We start from the raw sequence: 10292 nt of genomic DNA, 5'->3' as shown, positions 1-10292 counted from the left end.
TTGCATAGCATATAACTATACTGAATACTGTAGAAAACTGTGGTGCAGTGTTGAGTGTTTTTGTACCTAAACATAGAAAAGGTATAGCAAAAAAATAGTATTAAAGATAAAAAGTGGTACACCTATATAGGGCCCTTACCATTGATGGAGCTTGTGAGACTGGGAGTTGCTCTGAGTGAGTCAGTGAGTAAGCGGTGAGTGAATGTGACAGCTTAGGACATGTCCACTACTGCAGACTTTATAAACACTGTACACTTAGGCTACACTAAATTTACAAAAAATAATTGTGCAATGATTTAACTGCTACGATGCCACTAGGCAATAGGAATTTTTCATCTCTATTATAATCTTATGGGATCACTATTGTATTAATATGTGTAGTCCATTGTTAACTAAAACATCCTTCTTCAGTATGTGACTGTATAAAATAGGCTTCTATCAATGTGCAATCTCAGGTGTAGCCTCTGAACTTGGACCTATCCTTTAAGATAACTAATCTCTCTATATTTAATTTTCTTATCTCAATGATAAAAGAATCATAAATGATAGAATCAATAGATTGGTAGTAGAATCTAAACCAACACTTTATCCTCAACACAAATCCCCCCTACAACTCTATCCATCTTCTGTAGTGAACTCATTACCTTAAGAAGACTCCTGTCCATTTACTGTACAGCTCCAGTCATTAGAGGCCCTTTCAGGACTTTCTGTTATTATGTCCTGTGGCCTCTTCCCAGCCCTAGATGGTTCAGGGACCTTCCTTTCTTGCCTGCAGGTACATCTCAGACATTTGGTCTCTGCCACCACTATCCCTGCCCTGAAGTTTGAGGATCAAGAAATCATATCCTCACCTGTCCTTTACTATGTGATCAAAGGTGATCACATATGTACGTATCAAGAATTTTGGGGGAGAATACTGAATAATCAGAATCTCTCTGTGTGGGGTAGGAACAGGGAATACAATATGGAAGAATACTCCATTTGATTCTAACACACCAACCATCCATCTTAGTTAAAAAAAAAATGGTATTTTGTTTTTCTCTTTTCAGCTATATCATCAATAAAAATAAAAAGAAATCTGTTATGGGCTGAATTGGAGGCTTCCAAAATTCCTATATTAAAGTCCTAGCTCCCCGTGCCTCAGAATGTAACTGACCTTGGAGATAGTGTTTAAAGAGGTAATTAAGTTAAAATGAGGTCATCAAGGTAGGTTAATCCAATATAATGGATGTCCTAACAAGAAGAGGAAATTTAAACACAGGTGCAAAGGGAAGGCCATGTGAAGACGTGGGGAAAAGACAGCCATCTGTAGGTCAAGACAGAGGCCTCAGAAAAAGCCAGCCCTGCTAACACCTTGGTTTCGGACTTCTAGACTCTAGAATTACAACAAAATAAGTTTTTGTGGCTTAAATCACCAAATCTGTGGTATTTTATTTTGGCAGCCCAAGCAAACTAATATATAATCTAATTAAAACATTGATTCCATTCTGTGACCAGGGCATTTTAAAGGGTTTCTAAGTGATTTCTTTGTTAATCCTGTCTAGGATTGTGTCTAGAGTCAATGGTAAACCCAGTTTATGGCATGTGGTTTGCAAGATCTGTTTTCTTCATCCTTTAAAAATTGGAGATGTACATATATTCAGCCTTTCAGCACCTCTCTTGTCCTCCACAGATCACTAACACAAGCTCATTTTGTATCCAGAATGTAATCTCAATGGGTAACGAGATTCAAGCTCATTAGAGTAATTATGCACTCTCTTTTTATCCCTGAACTAATCTCAGGCTTCAGTTGTTTTTCTCAAGTGTCTTCCTTCTTTCCAGCCAATCATGTCGACAGAGATGATAAAAGCAAATTAGAATGTGGCCAAGTTCATCTTCTCTCTGTCATCTTTCACAGGAAGTGGTCTTTAGGAAATTCTTGTTCTTGTTCTGACTATACTTAAATTTGCAGTGTTTTGCATTTTTGTCAGCTTTATCTTAATCTGGGCTTTACTCTGTCTACCCTATTCTAACAGGTTAAGTGTGCTCTTTGTGTGTTTCTGAATGATTTTTCTCTCCTGCCCTCTTTTGTATGATGGAAGTATTGAACTTGGTTGGAGTCAAAGCATTCGAGTGCCATCTATTAACCATGCGACCTCGGTCAAGTTGCTTAATCTAAGCTTCTTTGTCAAGTAAAGCTAAATCATATCCCATCTTACAAGGAACGCCATTATGAAATTATGATTAAATTACATAATACATGCAAGAACACCTTATAAATTATGTATTTCAGATATATACAAAACTTTGTTATTACTATTACTGTTATAACATATCTTTTAGTTCTGTGTTCAAGAGATACTTATAGAGCCACATTAGTCTCTTCATTTGCATTTTATTATTTTTTTATTTTTTTTGAGATGGGGTCTCACTTGGTTGACTAGACTGGTCTTGAATTCCTGGCCTCAAGCAATCCTCCCATCTCAGCCTCCCAAAGTCCTGGGATTACAGGTGTGAGCAACCATAGCTGGCCCAGCATTTTATTTTTATTTTTAACTTAGATTTTATAAAATTCAACACATAAAAAAGAGTATATAGTGAAAAATCTGCTTCCTATTTCTCAATCTCCCTCAACTCAATGTCACTATTTGGGAACAACCAATATTTCTTATGGATGCTCCCAGAAATATTTTATGCATATTCATATATATCCTTTCTCCTCTCCCTACTTTTTTACCCACATAGTGACATCCTCTCAGTTCCTTTACATACCCTCATCTTTTTTTTCTTATGCTGTCACAATCTCTTTGCTGGGAATTTCCTCTCCTCATTGAGTTGTCACTCATTTACATTCTCTGATTTGGGTTCAGACATTTATTTTCTCTCAGGTTTTAAAATCTATTCTTTAACAGTCCATTTTGTACACTTAACTTTGCACAATATGGTGATGGGTTCCTTTCCCCTGTGATCATCAATGGAAGAAGAGAAGAAATCACCACCTTTGGCAGCAAGCAACATTTTACAGACCGAATGTAAGATCTGTTTTTGTTGTTTGTTGAGACAGGGTCTTGCTCAGTCATCCAGGCTGGAATGCAGTGGTGTAATCATGGCTCACTGCCGCCTCGACCTCCCAGGCTCAAGCGACCCTTCCACCTTAGCCTCCCAAGTAGTTGGGACTACAGGTGCACACCACCACACTTGGCTAATTTTTTTTATTTTTTGTAGAGACAGGGTCTCACTATGTTGCCAGGGCTGGCCTCAAACTCCTGGGCTTAAACTGTCCTCCTGCCTTGGCCTCCCAAAGTGCCTTGGCCTCCCACAGTGGTGTGAGCCACTGTGCCCAGCCAAGATCTGTTTTTAATTAAAGATGGTGTTTTAATGTTTTCATGAAAGGCATTACAGCATAATGGAGGGAGGTCATGCTTTAGAGTCAGCCAGACCTAACACCTGGCTCTGCAGCTCTTAAACTGTTTGGCATTGGCCAAGTTCCTGAACCTCACCTCACTGAGTCTTCATTTCCATATTTGAAAAGTGGAAATAATAAATAACTACCTCAAGGGTTATATTATGTAAAGTATATATAGTGGGTGGTATATCATACATGCTTCATAAATATTATTGATCCTCTTGGTTTTACTACTATTTTACATGTATCACATTAATATTTTCTCACTTAAAAAAATAACTTTCACTAAACAAACTCCAAATCATAATCGAGAAACATTTCTTCTTTATCTACTGAATTTACAGGACTGAGTCAGATGGTAAAAATACAAAGAAGGAAAGATATATTCCCCTTTTTGCAAGGAGATTGCAATCTAAGTGGGAGGCATATCATATACAAAAAAACAATAAATAGTACAGAGAATAGAATCGGAATGAAATAATTTAGTAATAAAAATAGAAAAGACTTTCACATGAAGGAGAGGTGAAATCATGCTAAAAACAAGATGCTCTATTACAACATCTAGTGTTGTTATAAAATTATGAGTAGCTCAATATTTAGAGGAAAAGGCAATAAAATAGCAAATTAATGTAACAAAAACAGTAATTTATATATATTTTATTCTGCTTTTCTTAAATGAGGAATATGTTCTGAAGACTGACCATATTGGAACAAAATTAACTTCTTTTCCACAAGAACTCAAACTATTCTGTTTTATTCATATATAGCATGTTCGATATACCAGGTGTTTTATAGAGAGAGAGAGAATGTGGCTGGGCAAGGTGGCTCACGCCTGTAATCCCAGCACTTTGGGAGGCCAAGGCGGGCGGATCATGAGGTCAGGAGATCAAGACCATCCTGGCTAACACGGTGAAACCCCGTCTCTACTAAAAAATATAAAAAAATTAGCCGGGCGTGGTGATGGGCACCTGTAGTCCCAGCTACTCGGGAGGCTGAGGCAGGAGAATGGTGTGAACCCTGGAAGCAGAGCTTGCAGTGAGCCTAGATCGCACCACTGCACTCCAGCCTGGGTGACAGAGCAAGACTCCGTCTCAATTAAAAAAAAAAAAAAGAAAGAAAAAGAAAAGAGAATGTAGGAAAGCTTCTATAAAGATACAGTTTAAATTTGAAGACTTTGTTTCCTCTCATTTGAATTCAATGAAGTAAATATAAGACACAATTGGACCAACAGTCAATGGAAACTCATTTCTTGTTGATACAACTACATGTCTGTAAACCCTTTCTTGTTATTGAAGTTATTTGCCAGGGACTTGAAAAAAAACAAAAAGGCTCATGACAACCCAATAAGTCTGCCTTGCTCACTTTCATGAGGTGATTCAAGTGGACTATACTGCATGAAACCCCGAACACAATAGTTGAAATCTCTGAATGTAGCGGTTTAATCAGGGTGGAGAATATATTGCGGGGGCGATTAAAAATTGCATCAGAGAAATAATGATCCGTCCTTTAATTACTTTCCTTTGTAGTTAGCTTAGATCAATATCAACTGTTTGTTTTATTCAAGGTCTTTTATTTTTCCTTTTTAAAGAAGACATTGCGTGACTGTGCAAGTACAAGAACTAAGAGAAACTCATAAGCACTTGGCAGAGAAGGTTCAAAGTGCGTTAAAAGTGACAGACACTGGTTCCTTCAAAGAAAGGCCTGTGCTGTGAAATACCTAACAGCTCATCTAGAATAAGAGTCAAAATAAGGTTACCATCTTTTGTCTAATTTTTACCAAGGTATGGCAAACTCTTAATAAATGTATGACAATAGAAAAGTTTGAGGTTATACACATATTGGTGTTTGGTTTTGGTTTTGGTTAATTTTTAAACATTTTTGTGGGCATATAGTAGGTGTGTATATTTATGGGGTACATGGCATGTTTTGAAGCAGGCATGCAATGCATAATAATCACAGCATGGGAAATGGGGGGTATCCATCCCCTCAAGTATTTATCCTTTGTGTTACAATCTGATTATACTCTTTTAGTTATTTTTAAATGTATAATTAAACTATTTGGACTGTAGTCATCCTGTTATGTTATCAAATACTAGGTATTAATAATCACATCATGGAGAATGGGGTATCCACCTCCTCAAGAATTTATCCTTTGCTAGTGTTTTAAAATGTACAATTAAGATACTGACTATAGCTACCCTGTTATGCTATCAAATATGAGGTCTTGTTCATTCTTTCTATTTTTTTACCTATTAGCCATTCCCACCCGCCCACCTCCCCCACAAGATGAATGAATAAAGAAAATGTGATACATATACATATTGGTGTATTTAAGTGAATCTTCTGAGTGTTCCCCTGAATGAAGCTACCCAGTGGAGTAGCTCATTACTGTAGTCGCTACTTTTAATCTTTCCCGGGGTTCTCATTGTTAGTGCCAAGTGTTATTACTATTATTGTTGTTTTATTTTTTGCCAAGGAAAATGAGGAAATGAATATTAGCTTTTTAAAAAACAAAGGACGCCCCAGAATCAAACCCAAAGTTCCCACCCCATGCCAAATCAGAAAGAATGTATGGAAGTAAAAGAAAACATACTTTCAGGGTGGCCTATTTTGAGGGCACGTCCTGTGATCTGCGAGGGACGTTGCACCTGGTTCCCAACACTGATGTCACAGACAAAACCACATACTCCTTTTGGGTGTGGCATCATACTGGGGCATTGTACCTCCTTTAAATTAGATTCCATTGATGGAAAATTTGTACATTATTTGAAAGATAATCTAGAACAGTCCAGGTATTCATGTGAATGCTAGAACGGACATCATCCCTACCTGCGATGGCAGGGGCTGTCACAGATCTTCTTTAAGGGATTGTGTCTCTGAGCTGGGGAGTCATTGTGTCACCCACATTGGTGGGTTAGCTTTACAAAGAGTTATGTTGCCACATTGCTGGGTCACATTATCCTGCCTCATGCCTGCCAAAGGTAAATTCACACAGGGCATTTCTTTTGTGGTTTTGTGGCCTCACATTTTTCAACCCACTACTAGGTAGTGTCATAAAGAATTAAGAGTCCGGGCACGGTGGCTCATGCCTATAATACCAGTACTTTGGGAGGCCAAGGCGGGCAGATCATTTGAGGTCAGGAGTTCGAGACCAGCCTGACCAACACGGTGAAACCCCATCTCTACTAAAAATACAGAAAAAAGAAAAATTAGCCGGGCCTGGTGGCACATGCCTGTAGTCCCAGCTACTCAGGAGGCTGAGGCAGGAGAATTGCTTGAACCAGGAGGCAGAGGTTTCAGTGAGCCGAGATCACGCCACTGCACTCCAGCTTGAGCGACAGGGTGAGACTCCATCTAAAAAAAAAAAAAAAAAAGAGAGAGAAAAAAGAAAACAATTAAGAACATGGGCTCTTGGGGCAGTTTGGGTCTGAGTCCTCGAGTGGCCATGTGACCTAACCACTGTGCCTCATCTCTTCATCACTGCCTTTTTCATGAGGTTGTCTTAAAGAATAAGAAAATACACAAAAAGTGATAGAATACTAACTGACTCATTGTAAGCATGCCGTAAATGTAAGCATTATTATTAGTGATATATAATAATCACTATATAACTAGGTTTAATTTAAATGTCAGAGAATGAAGTATTTTGTCAAGAATTGAATAGAAACTTCTCTTTGTCAAGATCCTTGTAGATATTCCTCCAATCCTTATATGAATATATTTATAATATTTCCTAACACTAGTATAGTAAATAGTGTAATTTTCCTAACATTAGTAATATTTCCTAACACTAGTATAGTAATGTAACTTCTGAAGATAATCTTGCAGTGCCTCAGAATATCCTTCTGAACATGATTGATCATTATAAAAAATTGAAAAAGGCATGGAAGTTTAGAATCAATATGCATTGACCCAAGTAATCCCCTTGAAGTTTCCAAAACTGTAATGCATAAGCTACGTGAGGGTTTCTTTCCCATACAATTTGCTTTTAAAAGGGAAAAAATTGCACACAAATCCAACCAAATGTTTCCAGTTAGTTATAGCTAATGGACATTTCACCATACTTTTCAAATTTCTCAAACTTGCACATTTATCTCTTTTGAATATGGGCTTTTAGATACATTTCCCAAAAACTGAAACTAGAACTTGTGCTTGTGTGTCTATTCATTCCTGTATAAAACATGGATGCTTAGAGGGCACAGCCAAGACATATACATTCAGAAATTTAAAGACCTTATTTGATAAACAAGAAAGAATAAAATCAAGTAAATTAAAATTTTAACTCAAGAAGCTAGAAAAGTAGCAACAAAATAAACCCAAAGAAAGCAGGGAGAATTCATAAATGTCAAAGTAGAAAATAATAAATTAAAAAATAGAAATAAATAGGATTTATAAATAATCTAAGATCAGTTTCAGTGAAAAGTACAGACAAAATCTGGTTATTTTAGTCGGAAAAAACATAGTAAAAATTTAAATGTTGTAACTATAGGCCAATAAGAAATTAAAAATTATCAGAGAATATTATTCATAATTCTTTGCCAATCTACTTGGAAAAACTTGATGAAATACATATTTTTTCTAGGAAATATATACATTTTAAAAATAGAGAAAAAGGAAGAAGTTAAAACAACAATGAAGGAACAAATAGTCACAAAAGAAATAAACAAAGTTGTCAAAGTATTACTCCCTTTTTGTGCATCCCCTCATAGGTCTTAGGATAATGTTTTAGAAAATATTTTTATAATAAACTATGTTTATGCTAATGAAGCTACTATATAGCATATAAAACTCTGGACATTAAAGTATATTTATTACTTGTGGCTAGCATAACCTGTTACTAAAACTTGACAAAGGTAACAAGAAGAAATAAGATTCTAGGATACAAAATCATAAGAAAAATTAGCAAGTCCACCAAAGCATTGAAAAGAACATTAGGTTTTGGAAAAACACCATTTAGTTTAGAAATGCAGTGATAGCTTAACACTAGGAAATCTAGTATGTAATTTACCACATTGATAGAACAAAAGAAACAAAATAATAAAACATATTTTATTATAATAAATGTTAAAAGTGCCTTTGATAAAAATTAAACACTTTATTATAAATCTCTCAGTAAACTAGAGATAGAAAGATGTTTATATTATCTGACAAAGCATTTTTATCACAAATCAAAGCCAACATTATTATTTGAATGTTAAAAAATAAAGAAACTTGCAATATAATCCTGCTTATCATTTTTCAATATTTTTCTGGAGGAACACCCAATGAAAAAAAGTAAGCAAAAGAAATAAAAGGTATATCTCTTAGTGATACTAAACTATCATTACTTGCAGAGGGTAAAATTCACTACATGGAAAACCCAAGAGAGTCAACCGAAAATAACTAGATCTAATAACTGAGCTCAGAAAAGAGGTCAGATACAAAATAAAGACAATGACACAATGAAGAGCTTCCTTTTTTTCTTTCTTTCTTTTTTTTTTTTTTTTTTAAGACTAGTCTCACTCCGTCGCCCAGGCTGGAGTGCAGTGGCACGATCTCGACTCACTGCAACCTCTGCCTCCTGGGTTCAAGCGATTCCCCTGCCTCAGCCTCCCAAGTAGCTGGGACTACAGGCGCCCGCCACCATGCCCGGCTAATTTTTTGTATTTTTAGTATAGACGGCGTTTCACCATATTAGTCAGGTTGGTCTGGATCTCCTGACTTCGTGATCCGCCCGCCTCGGACTTCCAAAGTGCTGGGATTACAGGCGTGAGCCACCGCGCCAGGCGAAGAGCTTCCTTTTGCGCCAGTAATAATCAGTGGGTAATCCAAAAAACTTTGGGATCATCTAAGATTTTCTAGTTATAGGGAAACTTCAGTAAGGTAGCCAAATATAGTATGAAAAGAATGGCTATATTAGTAATCAAAGAGATATAAATTGAAATGGCAATTAAATAGTATTTTGTATCTAAATTAGCAAAGATCAGAATATGATGATAACCTGTGCTGGTGAATAGAACAAAACAAAGCACTCGCATACATCATTTACAGAAATGTAAATAAATATAATTTTACTTGTGGATATTTCTTTTTTCATCAATATATATATTTAAGTTTTATTTTATTTTAGATTCAGGGGGTACATGTGCATGTTTGCTATGTATACCGCTGGGGACTGGGTTTCTAGTGTACCCATCACCCAAATAGTGAACATTGTACCAATAGGTAAATTTTCAATCCCCACCCTCCTCCCACCCTTCCCCCTTTTGGAGTCCCTAGTGTTTATTATTTTCATCTTTATGGCTTTGTGTACCCATTGTTTAACTCCCACTTATAACTGAGAATGTACAGTATTTGGTTTTCTGTTTCTGTGTTGATTCACTTAGGATAATGGCCTCAAGCTACATCCATCTTGCTGCAGAAGACATGATTTCATTCTTTTTATAGCTTTGTAGTATTCTATGGTGTATATACACCACATTTTCTTTATCCAGTCAACTGATGATGGACACTTAGGTTGGTTCCATAACCGCTGTTGTGAATAGTGCTGCAATGAACATACAAGTACAGGTGTCTTTTCAAATTTGATTTCTTTTTCTTTGGGTAGATAACCAGTAATGGGATTGCTGGGTTGAATGGCAGTTCTATTTTTATTTCTTTGAGAAATCTCCACGCTGTTTTCCATAGAGGTTGAACTAATTTACATTCCCACTAACAGTGTATGTGTTCCCTTTTCTCTGCATCCTCACCAACATCTGTTGTCTTTTCACTTTTTAATAATAGTTATTCTGACTGGTGTAACATGGTGTCTCACTATGGTTTAAATTTGCCCTTATCTGATGATTAGTAATGTTGAGCCTTTTTTCATGTATTTCTTGGCCACTTGTTTTTATTCTTTTGAGAAATGTCTGTTCATGTCCTTGTATTT

The sequence above is a fragment of the Pongo abelii genome, chromosome 14 (assembly GCF_028885655.2).
Source record: "Pongo abelii isolate AG06213 chromosome 14, NHGRI_mPonAbe1-v2.0_pri, whole genome shotgun sequence".
Taxonomy (NCBI): domain Eukaryota; kingdom Metazoa; phylum Chordata; class Mammalia; order Primates; family Hominidae; genus Pongo; species Pongo abelii.
The sequence above is the reverse complement of the archived record's forward strand: the minus strand, read 5'-3'. Positions refer to the sequence as shown.